General features: G+C 37.1%; 1 long non-coding RNA gene across 2 annotated transcripts in view; it reads left to right on the top strand.

Moving 5' to 3' along the window:
- Positions 1-16,221, top strand: part of LOC122535575 — a 136,413-nt gene extending 120,192 nt beyond the window's left edge. For both annotated transcript variants that reach the window (XR_006308206.1, XR_006308205.1), the window contains exon 3: positions 16,049-16,221. This is a non-coding gene — a long non-coding RNA (uncharacterized LOC122535575). The remainder of the gene's footprint in view (positions 1-16,048) is intronic.
- Positions 16,222-16,225: the final 4 nt, after the last annotated feature.

Genomic DNA, 16,225 nt, shown 5'->3' with positions numbered 1-16,225 from the left:
TAAAAACCTCTGAAACAGCAGCACTCTTTTTCATCAAACTTAGAGACATTGGCCACGATTTCAAGGTAGAATAAAAACCTCTAAAACAGCAGCACTCTTTTTCATCAAACCTAGAGACATTGGCCACGGTTGCAAGGTAGAATAAAAACTTCTAAAACAGAGGTGGCTAACTGGTGGCTCGTGAGTCTTTGCCCCCACTTTTCTCCTCGTCGGTGCTACCCCCTCCACTGCATCGATTGCAGTGGAGGGGGTAGCGCTAATGATCAGAAAAGTAGGGGTAATGTTTTACGCGGAATCCACTTATGACACAAATGTGCTCCAAAACCATTCCAATTAGGAATTTCGGAAACATTCGTAGAACATGCTTAGAACTCGCTGATATAAGCCACTTAGGAAACTCCAAACTAGATGATAAATTTCAGCCTCAAGTGCGATGAGGTCTTCCGCACCATAAAATTGCCACGTCATAAACACGTGCGTATCCAAATCATGTTTCTCTGAACTGGTATCCTACCCGAGTTACTCTCATAAATGGCAATGAGACATTTTGGAATTGACCTTAACATATCCTCCACAACTTCTCAGAAAGAGGTTACGCTTTCCTCCTTTGGAAAGAGTAATACACGACTTTGATGTAAAAGAGGTCTCCGATGACATCGCATCAGAACTTGAGATGCAGGTTTCTTGGAACTTTCCCTGCAATCCAAACAACAAGTAACCACCTAACAAACTTCGCGATAATTAAACAACTAATAGCCTCATTTTATATGCAGGCGAAAGAGTAACGCAACTCCAGGTACGTTACAAAAAGATCAGGCAAACTAGGGAAAAAGGTCACATCAAAACACAGGGTGGAATAGTCAGAGAAACACACAAGGTAACAATCAAATTAAAAAGCTAATCATCAGTCAATATTCGGCTAAATGTATCTCAGTCGAACTCAGTTGTTAAAGAATGCAATTGTACAATTCGACGTTTATTCAATAGCGCTGCAGTTCGTCAGATCCGTCCGATAGGATTGAATTGACTTTCGTCTTTACTTCCGAGTGTCATTTACAATTTCCAGTTAACACCCTGACCACGCAGTTCCTAGAAGATCCAAGGATTTACGTCTTTCCTTCAATGTGAATTTTATGAACCATCGACTTTCTTTAGACTGCACTTCGGACAAGCCAAGCTTTCTGTATCTAATAGAAACCATCAGACTTATTGCAAAATAAAGACAGTGTAAACCAAGCGGGGTTAGCCATTTCCCAACGACAATGGGTGATCCTTCGAACCCCAGGGGATACACGATCGATACCAGTGAGCGTCGTTAACAGTCGAAGCAATCGGCGTCAGTTCTCCAATTCAGTGTTTCAACGATGCGCCTCCATGAGACGCAATTTCGGTCGCCCGCCCGTTCCGCAGCGTGAAACTTTTCAAATCAAGTTGTCCGGCTCTCTTTCCCGCCGGTGTTTCACCGGCTCTCTCCAGTTTCCGGCAGCTTGTCTGTCCGGAAACGAAGACGCACGAGCGACGTTACACACCGCGGCCATCCAGAAGTTATCGCTAGCGGCCCGCTCGATCCCGGCGAATATCGTTTCGCAGCGTGAGAAACATAATTCCGCGCAGCGCTTCCGGGGATACAAACGGGGTTGAATCCAATTTCATCTGCCCGCGGAGTCGCCTCTTCGACGATAAACGCGCACCAAGCCAGATTTATCATGTTTATCACGTTGGTGCGTTCGCGAGGGCAAGAACCATCGCTTCCGGCGAATCAGTTTCGCAAATTGGCGAATATTGCGAGATTTAATCGAGTCCTAGGTATTTGTAGGAACGTTCCGATCGTTTTTGGATTGGACAGAATGAAATGTTTCGATATTAATAATAATTAATACATTAATATTGATAAATGATATATTGTATTAACTAATATATTTGACTGTTCAATCATTTTATTTATATCGTCAATGTTGAAAAATTGTTGATTATGTCAGAATGATGTACCGTATTTTATTTTGGCACAAGAATAAAACTATTTAAATATTTATATAGTTACTAAGTAACTATAGTAATATTTATATACTATAGTAACAGTTGCTATATAACTAAGTAACTACACTATAACTACACTATACTATAGTAATAGCTACTATATAAGTAGTAGTTACTATACTATAGTAACAGTTACTATATAACTAAGTAACTACAGTAATATTTATATACTATAGTAATAATTATTAAGTAACTATAATAATATGTATTTATATACTATAGTAATAGTTACTAAGTAACTACAGTAATATGTATTTATATACTATAGTAATAGTTACTAAGTAACTATAGCAATATGTATTTATATACTACAGTAATAGTTACTAAGTAACTATAGTAATATTTATATAGTAGATATTAAAAATTTTGCGTACTACATGTACGAATATAAATGTCCTTCGTCAATTTAAATATTATCGATCGTGCTATAGGATTCAACGTGTTGAGGGAACTTAATCCTTTGATGTCAGACACATTACAAGAGATTAAATCTAACTAACTTGCAACTGATCATACGTTACAACAGCCAATACCAAGATCGAGTAAATATTGTACTTTCATTGAAAATTAATACAAAGATCCTTCTCGCGTGCAGTATAAGCCGCGTGAAAATAATAACGATCAACTCAACTTTTTCAATTTAGCGCCAAGTTTAACTTCAACGTGGCTGAATATCCGCTGGATTATTTTGGTTTTGTACGAGGTCTTGCGTTTCTGATTATTATTCACGTTGCGCCCCAAACTTCTGGATATTCCTAATCGATTCTCTAGCTGTATGCTGCGATACTGGGTGCAGCATCTGTTTTCATAGTCACGCCGCGTGCTTCGACTTTTATCACATCTAACGATTACGAATGTAGGTGTCACATTCAAGTCACAAATTTTGCGATTCTAGCGGTCGTATATATTGTCGTACACGGTTTTTAGATATATATGCTATTTTCAATTAATTTTGAAGCGTTCAAATTTATTAAATATATATATTATATAATTATAATATATATAATATATAATATGATATTATTATAATAATATATATAATAATATTATATATAATTCTAATATATATTATATGATATAAAATAAATATATATTAATGTTACTTAAAAGTCACTGCAATTTTTCAATCATCTCAGACGAACGAATGCCTTCAAAAATTTTTAAAGACAGTGTCCCATCTATCTGAACGAACATCACTAAGTAGACTGAGCTTCTCATAATGGAAATCTACGAACATCAATTCCTATTACACGAAAGAATAAACAATAGCGGAGGGAACTTTCTTTAGCCAGAACAATCCATTGTTCTATAACCATAAAAATAAAAAAAAATTGTATTACGTTGCATTTAACATTACACTTCGGTCAGGCAGAATTTCTTATTTCCGAATCGACAGTATACGTGTACGGTCCGATGCAAATGTTCATTCTGGGAACAATAGACGAGAAAATATGTTGCAATCATTGAATAGCGGATTTTACATTTACTATTGCTCAATCCAATCACGGGAAATAAATATTTCGCAACCACGATTTTGGTTTTCGAAGCGAAATTACACGGAACGATGAGTGTTTTTCTAAATAACGATACGATGTATACGTCCTGACCGTTTGCCCGATAAAAACCAATGGTTTTTCTCATCGTGGCATTACCGTGAAACAAACGTTGGTATTGTAAATTTTTATTATGGGCAAACTGCGCTCGCAGCGGATTTTCTTTGTTCCCTTTACGACGAGGGCAAATTGCTCTCGAAGATTTATAGAAGCGAAACTTCGCGTTTAATTCTTCATCAACGCCCGTTTCCATGCTTGCGCGGCTGAACTAAAACGCGAAGCTGTAGTTGGCGGATCGAATAGAAAAATCAATGACGAGATTGTGAAATATTCCATTCGAAGCCGTACGTTGAGAGATTGCAAAGAAGATCCGCGACGCTAACACACAGTTACCGATAGGAAGCCAGCTCGAATCGCCTATTAGAGTCACGAGTATTCAGCGAACAAGCGGGTATTAGGTGAATATTGGAAAAGGCGAGTTAAGCTCGTCACGAGCACCGAATCAATCAGCGACAGGGATGATTAGTGGATTTCTTATTAACACGTGACCAATGAAACGTCCTCTACTCTAAAGTAACTCTTCGATCGAATGAGAAATGAGAGATGACTCAGAAGAGATGACTCTTGAGTCTGTAAGTACTCGTTCTAGGATTATAAAATGAAATCTGATTGATTTTCGATAATCATAACATTGATCTTAATTATATTAACACTCGAACTACGAAGGGCTGAAGCGTAGAATACGCAAAATTTTATTTATGTATTTCATAAAAAATCATTTAAGCCTCTAAAAATACGCTATTTCGCATCTGTAGTATATCTAAAAAAAAAAAAAACTTATGAATTAGTCATTTTGACCACTCGGTAGTTCTAGTGTTAAAGTTTACGTTGATTTCAATTTCAAATACTTTTCGTGTTAAATTTTCGAGTGTCGCTCGATTAGGATTGTGCAACAATTTGAAAAGAAAACAGGAACCTAACTCAAAACAATCAAACTCGCAAACTTTGACGAAGAGTAGAAAGGGAAGAGTAAATCTCACACTTTTCAAACTCTTCCTCGCTCGAGCTGCCAAATTGAAACGATTTTCGACAGCGCGGTCTGTCGATAACGTAATTACTCCGCGAAGAAACAAACAGCTGCGGTAATTGCGCGTACGCAAATTCTATTTCGCAAATCAGCGAACAGCCGATAAATATCGCGCTTGCGGCTGAATCTCTCCGCGCGGATCGTTATTAATGCCAATTCAGCGGCAACGCAGTTAACCAATGACAGAAGAATGAAAAAGGATGCTGAAAGCTAGGAAACAAAAAAGCTGCATCGATTAATCCAACATGTGATGATGATTAACATCGCGAGCACAATCGAAACTTCCGCCGGCCATCGACGTCGCACGCCAACAAACTAACTGAAGTTTCACATCGTTCATTCCGTGTCTAGATAGTGAAGTTCTCAAACGATGCAGTTTATCGGATGATCAGCTTCTGTTTCAATTTTTGTATTACACGTGAGCTGAACGAATCTTTCGTTGAATTTTTGTAATATTTTCCGATATTAATGGACCAATAAATCAATGAACGGATGAAAGAGATAATTTAGAATGGGAATAATTTTGTGTCATCGTTTTGAAAAGGAATTGTAATTCAAAGTCACTGCAAAGAACAGTGATTTACATGGATTGATGGAATGCGTCGTGAAAGTATATAGAAATGAGTGAAACTAATCATGGCACGTTCGATGAAAAATTACGGATATTTTAAACTGCTTCAACTTTGTGAAACAAAGTCGTACAACAGACCCAGTCGGCCTCGTTTCACTGAAGAACATGATTGAACACCACTAACGATGAAAGATTTGTCGATCATTTAAACTACCACAAGTTTGTAAAAGAGAATCATGCAAGAATCTACTTGGCCTTATTTCAAAGTTTAAGATCTTTACTCTTACAATTTAAAGTTGACTTTTGTTGTCGAAAATTGTAGAAATTGAAACGCATCTAAAATTAGTGAAAAATTGTTTCCTGACTGGATCTATCATAATCTTGAAAATCGAAGTCCCTCTACACCAATCCCTTAAAATTGTATGACTGTGATTGTACGAACTTTTTTTTTCATTATTTTATTGAACGTTTCATTATTTTTTGAGTGTTTCAGTATTTCATTGAATACTACGAATTTATTTTATTGAATAAATGATTTCTTTTTCATTATTTTATTGAACGTTCCATTATTCTATTGAACGTTTCATTATTTTATTGAATATTGGAATTGAAACGACACAAATTCAAGAAATTTAATACTTAAAATATTAAAATATTTAATTATAAAATACTAAAATTATATTAAATACTTTAATATTTAATTCAATTCAATAAAATGGCGCAGAATTGAATAAAATGAGAATCGTACAAGTTTTAAGAGAGGAGACATGAATCTTCAAGATCACAGTAGATTAAGTCATAGAAAATAATTTTTAATGTCTTCAGAGGTCATTTGCTACTTTCCCATTTGCTGTCCTTTTTTTTCAAGTTACAACAACTTAAAATATAAATAATCTTTCATCGAGCGTGCGAGTACTTTTATAGATAAAAGAACGTGAGGTACATACGTCAAGAAAATTGAAACTTCAACGACATCAACGAAAAATTACTGCAGAAAGCTTGATAGATTTCGAATTTGTGTGATGAATTCAACAGTGCGAGGATCACGAAAATTGTGATTGGATTTCAATTTACAACAGGAAGAAGTTAATCCCAATCTGCTTTACAGAGTGTAGGATTACTCTTGGCGACTTCGAGTCGAGAGACTACATGAAGTATAGAAATAGATCTTTTTTCTTTTCTAGACCATTTAAAGGGTTCATGAATAACGTGATTTAGATACGAAGATCTCTGGTGGTAGGAAAATCGTGTCAGTAAGAAAAAAAGATGGTTCTGAAGGCTGCGGATAAATTTAAGAGGCAGTCTTCAAAAAAAAAAACAATTTAAATTGCGTGGTAAAAGATTTCGATCGATTTTGCAAATTCCGAGGATGATGTTCTTCTTCGTTCAAGATCGATTTCTATAACCAAATTTGAATAATAACATCGTCAAATAACTTCTAGTAACAATTATTTTAGTAAGTTTGATACACTTAGTTGGGCAACTTTTTGCATCCAAGCAATCGAATTAAATATTTTACGCTAATTGTTCTAATTAAATATTTTAGATTAATTCCAACAACAAGTCACTCGTCATTGATGACGTTACAAGAACACTCGTAATTATTGGTATTTATAAAACTGTTTGACAAAATGTGTCTGGTTAAAAATTTTGCACAAATTAGCAAGCTCTCCAAAATTTGTCGACGATTTTGTCATCGTACCTCGCGAACAGTGATTTCAACTCTTTCCCTTCAGATTAGTCAAAAATGGGATTATCCTCTGATGGTCTTTTCTACTAGTACTCTCATTTCCTGCGTAACCTTCGACCTTTGTTCCTCGCGAGAATAGATAAAAAATATACGTTTCCACAACGATCAACGCAACCAAATTGCACATCATTGCGATCGACTACTGACGTAAAAAAGCTCGAATCTTCGAAGCTTGAAGATACAATTTTAAAGGCTGAGTCTTTAAGACTATTGTTGAACGAAGCTCGAGCTTCCTTCAAGAAACCTTTAAAACTAAATCTTCAAAACTTGGCTTAAGCTTACGGTTTCTGTTGCGAGTAACAAACGTTACTGTCACCGGCATGTGTATGTGACATTTGACACAATTTAGACAGCTCGAGCCACCGAGTTTAAGGATTCAAGCGTCGAGAATTTCAGCTTTCACGGCTCGACGCTTAAAGCTTTGAGGCTCAAGACGTAAAAGCTGGAACAGCGTTTTCCAAGACTGCAGATTCGATGCTTATTTTAACAACACCGTTTCTCCGAGTAACACGGATGAACGAAGAAGAGTCGTCTTTAACGTTCGTGTAATCGTTACACACAGTTACACGTCCGATCGTCGAGAGAAACATTATTCTACCATGTTTGCTTCTCTACCTCTTACAACATCGTTTCATCCTTGAGAATTCATCTCTTCTTCCATACGGAAAATATCGTTGCAAAAAGAACATACCCAATTTTCTTCTTTACCTTTTTTCTTAAAAGAGCCTCTTGCGCGCAATTTTCTTCTCCTGTTTGAAAGAGAAGTCACTATTCGCTTGTTTCATCACGTGCGGAGAAGAAAACTGTTTTAAACCGCGCAAAAATTGTTTTTCTTGTAACGAAGCTACGTTTCTGCTTTCTCTTCTTTCGACTTCGTAAGAAGGAAAATGAAATAATATTTATCGAGCAAATAATATTTCACCTTTCATTCGCTCGTCACTGAGAACGATTCGATAATTGAATACCACTTGGCTTGCCTCCAAGTAGAAACAAAAGCCGGGGTTTTCTCTTGAAACTAAATTTTAAAGAAGAAAAATATTATTTTCTTTTCCCTCTTTTAATATCACGTTTACTCTTTTAGTGAAGAACGTTCGATCGTAATTCACTGAATACAACTGAACGATTAAATACCATCTTCCTGACTTTCAGCTAGTAACAGAAATTTGAACTTTAGAATTTTAAAACTAAGATTTCATTTACGGACAGATAAAATTTGAACCTTCAAGCCAAGATATAATTTTCGAAATAGAATATTTTTAACCTCTAACTACCATTCAGAAATTAAATGCCATTTTTTTTAACCTCAGGTTCATACATATATCACAATGATCCCAATCCTGTTCTGTGTTTCGTCCCACAAAGTTCCAAAAATTAATAACAAAAATTTGAACCTCGTTCAGTTTCAAGAGCCACTAATAACAAAAATTTGAACCTCATTCAATTTCAAAATCAAATACCAGTTTTAAAAATCACTAATAACAAAAATTTGAATCTCGTTCAGTATTAAGGACCACTAATAACAAAAATTTAGACGTTCAGATTCAAGAATCACTAGTAACAAAAATTTAGACGTTCAGTTTCAAGAACCACTAGTAACAAAAATTTGAACCTCGTTCAATTCCAAGACCAAAAACCAGTTTTGAAAATCAATAATAACAAAAATTTAGACCTCGTTCAGTTACAAGAGCCACTAATAACAAAAATTGGAACCTCGTTCAATTACAAGACGAAACACCAGTTTTGATAATCACTAATAACAAAAATTTTGAACCTCGTTCAATTTCAAGACCAAACACCAGTTTTGAAAATCACTAATAACAAAAATTTGAATCTCATTCAGTTTTAAGGGCCACTAATAACAAAAATTTAGACCTCGTTCAGTTTCAAGAGGCACTAATAACAAAAATTTGAACTTCGTTCAATTTCAACACCAAACACCAGTTTTGAAAATCACTAATAACAAAAATTTGGTCTCTGTTCAATTCCAAGACCAAACACCAGTTCTGAAAATCACTAATAACAAAAATTTGAATCTCATTCAATATCAAGGACCACTAATAACAAAAATTTAGACTTCGTTCAGTTTCAAGCCATTAATAAGAAAAAAATTTGAACCTCGTTCAATTTCAACACCAAACACCAGTTTTGATAATCACTAATAACAAAAACTTGAAACCTCGTTCAAACAAAGATATCATTTTCGCAACGAATTACGAAAATACGAGAATTTTCGACCTCCAACCAAGATTCGAAAATTAAATGCCATTTCCTTAACCTTAGGTTCATATGTACATATATCCACAACGTGATCCCAATCACGTTCTACGCTTCGTCTCATAAACCAGTTTCCCCGTAACAAGAGCCACGATAGCCGCCAGCGCTGCGTTTCCATTAAATCGTCCGGTAAATCCTTGTAAAAACGAAAGAGAATAACTACTCCGATGGGACGCGGCTCGAATCGCGTTTTCCAATTCAGATCCATTAATTAGACAACGTCCCGTTGCAACGAATCGATACTCCGGTTGCCAGCAACGAGCCGGAATGGAACGAAGGGGAATGGAGGATATAGATGGACGCTCGGTCGCGGCAGAATTAAAAATTAAAATTGCGACGATTGCGTTATGCGGTTCAGAGAGCAAAAACAGGTTGGAAATTATCGAAACAACGTGAGAGCGACCAGTTGAATAATTGTGGAGTGAGTAACTGCAAGGACGACTATTTTCTTCGCGACAGAAAGTTCAACCGACGAATTCTCGTCGCTGTCGCCACGCTTTGTGACAACCGCCGAGGAATTTTGGCACGAAACACGAGAGCGTACGCAAAACGTGGCCACTTTCACGTCAGTTTATGGTAATTTCTCTGTATCGTATTAAACTTTCTGCTTTTACGTTCACGTGAGAAAGCATGAGGAACGATAATTCAGGGTAGACACGTTCTGAAAATTCTGAGACACACTCGTCTGTTTAAGTTTTAGAAGACGAATTTGAAAGGCACTTTGTTACGAAGTACAAAGTGCAAGCATACTGAGAAAAGTTGAAACGAAGATTTCATTAATTTTTGTTATTGTTTTAAGTATATTTTGTTATCAATTTTAAGTATATTTAACTGTAACCCAGGTATGGTATAACAGGGTATAATAATATAATAATAATATAATCTTACATACATCCTTAAATATCATTATCATTCGTAAATCCCTTCAAATATAATAATATATAATATAATATAATAATATAATAATATATAATATAATAATATAATAAGAATAAGGTACGTTATAATAAATGATAAGTTTATTACTTTTTAATCATTTCTATCCAGTGATGTCATACCGACGAGTTCAAAAGAAAAGGAAAGCAACGAATTATTGTACACGATTTCGGTCACTCGTTATGGTCCGCCTGCTAACCAGCTGCCAGCGCAACGAGTTAAATGTCACAAACGGTGCGGAATTTCTACGAATTTTGAGCATTCGCTGGAGAACGCTCATTGTCAGTGAAGTACTCGGAGAATGTTAATTGCAACAGACACTCGTGAGATACATTTCTGATTTAGCGGACGTGAGCGATTTAATTTCAACTTCAACTATCGTACAATTCGCAAAACTATCGACGAGAAGGAATCTCGGAAGTTTCTTAATTCCCAAATCAGCGAATCTTCTAATCTCCGAACTTCTGGCCCTCCCAAGGAACTTTGGAAGCGGAAGTTCGCCGAGCAGAATTCAATGTATCCGACGCGATAGCGTTGTAACTTCGCGTTTGGCCAGATTATGCGAACCGACAGTTCAATAGCTATCGAAAGCCCGAAAATTTCTGCGAACCGACAGTTCAATAGCTCTCGAAATAATTCTGTTTGTCACACGGTGCAACACAAGGAAATACGATGACGCGAGAGACTAAGAGAGTAAGCTTAGCTACAAGAAGAGTCACAAAGTTATGGCGACAGATACAGGCATACAAATCATGAAAATGGTAGTATTGCTGATGCTACGGATTCAAAAAGAAAAAATGAGGATAAGGTCTGGCTTAAATCGCGTCCGCGAGTAAATATTTCAGGGAACTAATTTCTCCTACTTTCCCAACTCGTTCCGCAGACAGCAGAAATAACGGAGTTTCATAATTATAAGCGCCTGGTCATCTCCAACTCGACTGAATCTCCGATTAATTTTAGTTAATTTTAATTAAACTTCCAACGAGTTTCTCAGCGAGACTCGGCAAACTTCCACGCTTTTATAAGTGCTTTCTTTTTCGCGACGTTGCGACGACTTTGTTGTTCTTTGCATTAACCCCATAAGTAATTTTTCAATACACTCATACAATGGATAGAACTTAAATCATTTTGAGCTTAAAACTTAACCCATTCTGTTAAGTTTTTTTTTTTTTTCTTTAACTCGTAAAGATTTAACCTAAAAATAGCAGAGGTGATTAACTGGCGGCTCAAATTCATATATTTTGTATGTATGATTTACGTAAGATTCGCAACATTCTGGTTCCAAGAAATGGTAATTTAAAAATGTCGCAATTGTCACCAATAAACGTGAAATTCGGAGTATTTTTACAGCTTTCACGACGTTGTACACGGAACTTTTAATATCTTGCTTCGTTTTGCAAAGCTTTTGTAAAGTCGATTCTACATTCGAAGTTTTAACATTCTCGTCTTACAGAGCACAGTAATTTTCAAAACTTCGGCGTGCAGTATTTCCCGCACCACGACGGCAAACAGCGAAATTTGAAAATTTGGCTTTCACACTCGGAGCTTTAATATTTCGCAATTTCGTCGTTATGTTTGGGATTTCGGCACTTTGCGAGACCGTTTGCAATGCCCAGAGTACGAAACACCATCAAAACGGGGATGAACATGAGCGAAGGTTCGTTAGGCAGACGATACAGATTTGAAAGACATCGTGACCCTAACTACCACTCTCTTTCAGCGTTTATATCTTCCGAGAAACTTCGCGGAGACGTTTCTCCGTGAAGCGAGAATCATCGCGAACAATGTAGCGTAACCCAGATGGTCAATCGTCGACTAACAGCAAAAATATATTCTTCTAAACACAAAATGCCAAGACTTCTCTATCTTCAAAAAATTTCCCACGTCAATTCAAGTTCAATTCAAGAAATTCTCTGCGGCTCTTAACGTTTCGACGATTACTATTATTTTGTATTTTCGTGCTTGTAAGAATCGCCACTGTAAAAAAAAAAAAAAAAAAGGAAAATTGACTTCAAAGCTCGCTTTAAACCACCAAGTTCAATTTATTCTATTCTTTCACGCGACAAAGTGAAACTGGCGAAAAGAGGAAGTGGAGGTGTGACTTAATCAGTCAAAGCAATCTAACGTCGCACGTCTGTCCGTCATTAATTAACTACCTTCGAATCCCGAGCTTGAACAAGTTTGGAAGTTGGTGAGATTTAAATCAGAGCGAAATAGGATGGCAGGTCGGAAACGAAAGGGAAAGCGAAAGAAAAATAAAGAAAAGATAAAACGTTCTCGATTCTCTAGTGGGATTCTATTATTTTCGTAACGCTGGTGACTCGCTTCTGCTACGACGTTTCCTCGTCCAAAGAAAAAGTCTGATAACGGGGCGAAAAAAAGAAAAAAACGTTCCACTTGCACGCGAAAAATATTTAAGCTTCTCGTCGTCGACGTGGATATCTGGAAAGCGTTCGCTCGAATACGCTGCTTTTCGCAAACGGGGACGATAATATCGAGCTACCAAAACTTTTCGATATCGGTGTAATCCGTTCGCAGTTTTTCTCGGACGTGCCTCCTCCGTCGTTACACCGAGTCCGAATTGGGTTAATCGTGGACTATCGGCGAAGTATAATATAAAGAAGTTGTTTGAGACGGATCGAAGGATTGACAGAATTCGTTGAAAGGACACTGATAAGAAATTAATCCCCATAAGGACTAATGCCCTCAGGAATATTTAACTTTTCCCGGGTTTAATTTCCGAAAGTTTGTAATTTGTTCTGAGATCGCGCGCCCGATGTGACGTAACGTAATTAGAAGTAAATATTACAGACGACACGATATATTTCGAAAATCAAACTTTGTCAGATATTTAAATTCCTTAATATTGCAAGCATTAGTATTTGTAATTTGATTTGATATTGTAACTTAATATTAATTTGCAATCAAATATACGTTCTAATTAACTTGTTAATTAAAACTTCTTTTTATCATTTGTTATTCATTTTTTCTCTCTCTCTCTCTCTCTCTCATTTATTATTACGCGCGATAGTTTTTAACCGATTGCAAGTTAGCAAAGTTTGAACGTTTACAATTCCTTGCCAATAAATAATTTACACGCGCCATGAAAGAAGATGCGACGATTCTTCCGCATCGGTAATTAATCGAGATGCTCTGAGGAATATGTAAAAAGAAAAAACTGGGTTAACAGTTTACTACGTTTTTTTTTTTTCTTTTTTCCTTTTTTCGTTCGACCTAAGTTGCAAAGTATTCTGCGGTTAGCACGTTGAATGCCTCGTTGATCGATCGAATTGCATTTAGCAACAGAACACTTGTCGTAATGGCATCGAGGAATGTTATCGATCCCCTCTCACGTCGATGTGGAACACACGTAATCGTCAACTCTGCACGACCGCGAAGAGAATATCGTCGAAATTCAGCAGCTGCACAACATTTGTTATATTTACGAGCGTAATTATTGATTTTCCAATATTTGCGACGCACACACGCCACGTATTATATTTATCCCGACGTTCGTCAAGAAGATGCGAACGTGCAAATATTGTTTCAACCGGAGATTGTCGTCTGGGGACAACACGTGAAGAAGAAGAATAAAAAAGATATTAATACTTGGAGGAAAACCTAGATCACGTGTACTGTTATGTCTCCGTGTAGATTGCTTCATACTTTTAACAAATATTGATGCAACTAATTTCAAACGCAGTGGCTGTGATGATAAAAATTTCGATGTGAAAATGATAATTCTGAAAATTTCGATATCAGGATATCACTTGCTGTCTGTAATAACCGAACTTAGCGTCACAACTAAGACTTGATTAAGAATTATCTGAGAATCTAAAGTCACTATTAATAACATAGGGAAATCGTTAATTGTCGCAAGGAAACCCAACGTGAGTCCGAAATTTGTAGAAATCGCCATTGCGTATCAAAATGATTGAATCTTACGTGAAACTTGAACTTCCGCGTAAAGTTCGTTTCGTAAAACGTCGTGAGCTCGTCGCAAACTCACGGTGCTTGAATTTTTTATTCACTCGTCTGCCCGACACGTCATAAACGCGATTCTACGACTGTCATAAAAGGAACGTCTCTTCCGGGAGTTGCACAGAAGAATCGCACACTCGCGTCAGCTAATTCATCATTTCGACGACGTTTGGTCGTTTTTTATCTTTAACATCGCGTCTTGGCCAACGAAGCAGAATATTTCCTATATAAATAATTTGAAACTTCGATTCCTCGAATGTTGTCTGAACGGGGGAGGTGAGATCGATTGATCTTGCGTGACACGCCAGAGAATCTCGCGCAGCGAGCCTTCGTTGTTGCTGATTAGAACACGTGGCTTGTAATGAACAGAGATTGCTGGAATAATGCAGCAGTGAAGATCGATAGATACGTGCAAGCGAATTCTGCTTAGATAGTGTAACGATCCCCAGTGTCAATACAGTGAAATTGCAAATGTGACGGAGGTGAATTACACGCTAAGCTTCCTAAAAATCACCACTACACAGTATGTGGAGGATCTCGAACGGAGAATTAAAATTTCCGAGTAAAATTTCTGTAAAGTTACGGGATTACGAATCTGATGATCAGTAAAAGGTTAATGAAATATTTCATAAAGTGAAATTAAATGAAACGGAATGAAATAATTTGATCAAGGAATTTAATCCTGATAAAATTCATCGGTAATTAAAATTTTCATGAAAAATTACACCATATTACGTAACGTGATGCACTCATCGAGCAAAACCTCGAGTAATCAGTCTCAAAATTTTCTGCTCGAAGCCAGAGTATTGTTATTCACGAACGATCCTCGTAATTCTCATCGAGCGGACAAGGAAATTCTTTACAACGGCGAATATTCTTGGTCCATTGCTCGTCTCGACCAACAGTTCCTCCATTTGTCGAACAATCGAGAGCACTGGAACCAATCGCAAGGTGAAATCAACGTTGACGGAAATCCGATCCCCGAGCTGCAGCAATTACTTCGCGCACGTCTTTTTCGCCCCGGCGATGTACGCTTTGATTATGCACGAGCGTTACGAAACACCTGGGCGCGCGACTAATGGCCTCTCTAATTTATGGTCCCCGCCAACGAAACCTCGTCGCCCTGATTTCGGATTCCCGGGCAACAAATCCCCAACAGCCAAATCCACAACTTCACGCAACCTACGATATTAAAGCTGAAGTAAAAAAAAAAAAAGAACAGATGCTACACCGCGAATATTAATGCCCATTTTAGCCACCGAGATGTTATTCGGGTTGATTTATTTATCAATTAAGGAGCCCGAAGTCGACGTGGAGGATGGTTTTGTAACGATTAAGTGGCAATTGAAAGTCAATTTGGAGAGGATGGTTTCTGCTCTGGCAATCTGACAAAGTTTCGTATCTTTTCGTATATTTTCTGCATTGATTTGTTATTAAAATAACACGAGAGAAATGTTCTCTTTCCTTTTCTCATTCGTCCAGTGTTTTTTTTTTTTTTTTTTTTTTTTTTTTTCAGTTTTTCAGACTTTTTNTTTTTTTTTTTTTTTTTTTTTTTTTTTTTTTTTTTTTTTTTTTTTTTTCTTTCAGTTGTTCAGACTTTATGATATCATTTATATTCACGTTTTATGGAGGGAAGCGAGTCGGACGTGACAGGAGATGCACGTCGATTCAATGACATAGGAAATAAGCCAATGTCCCGTGGATCTTTCTGATCGAAGTTCTTGCCCCCTTTACCCGAGCATTAACGTACTTTTTACGAGTTAGGATAACTCCAGCACCATGGAAACTGTGTCAGCGGTGGCTCGGCACGAGCGCGTCTCGTACTAAGCCACGGCAACCCGTTTGCTCCTGTTTTGCAGATAGCGGCAGCGGCATGAACCCACGAGACTGGTTACGAAGTGCCATTTGCAGAGTGTCGCGCGATCTCGAACGGTTCGTCAAGATCGCGCCCGACAACGATCAAACTTTGTGCACGCAGCTCTAGTGTAACGGAAGAACAGAGTTGAAAAGAGAACCGAAAGACAAGAGTGAAACGA

Source organism: Frieseomelitta varia, unplaced genomic scaffold, assembly GCF_011392965.1.
Source record: "Frieseomelitta varia isolate USP_RPSP 00005682 unplaced genomic scaffold, Fvar_1.2 scaffold_738, whole genome shotgun sequence".
NCBI classification, from domain to species: Eukaryota; Metazoa; Arthropoda; class Insecta; order Hymenoptera; family Apidae; genus Frieseomelitta; species Frieseomelitta varia.
Note: the sequence above shows the minus strand (reverse complement) of the source record. Positions and strands in the feature narration are given on the sequence as shown.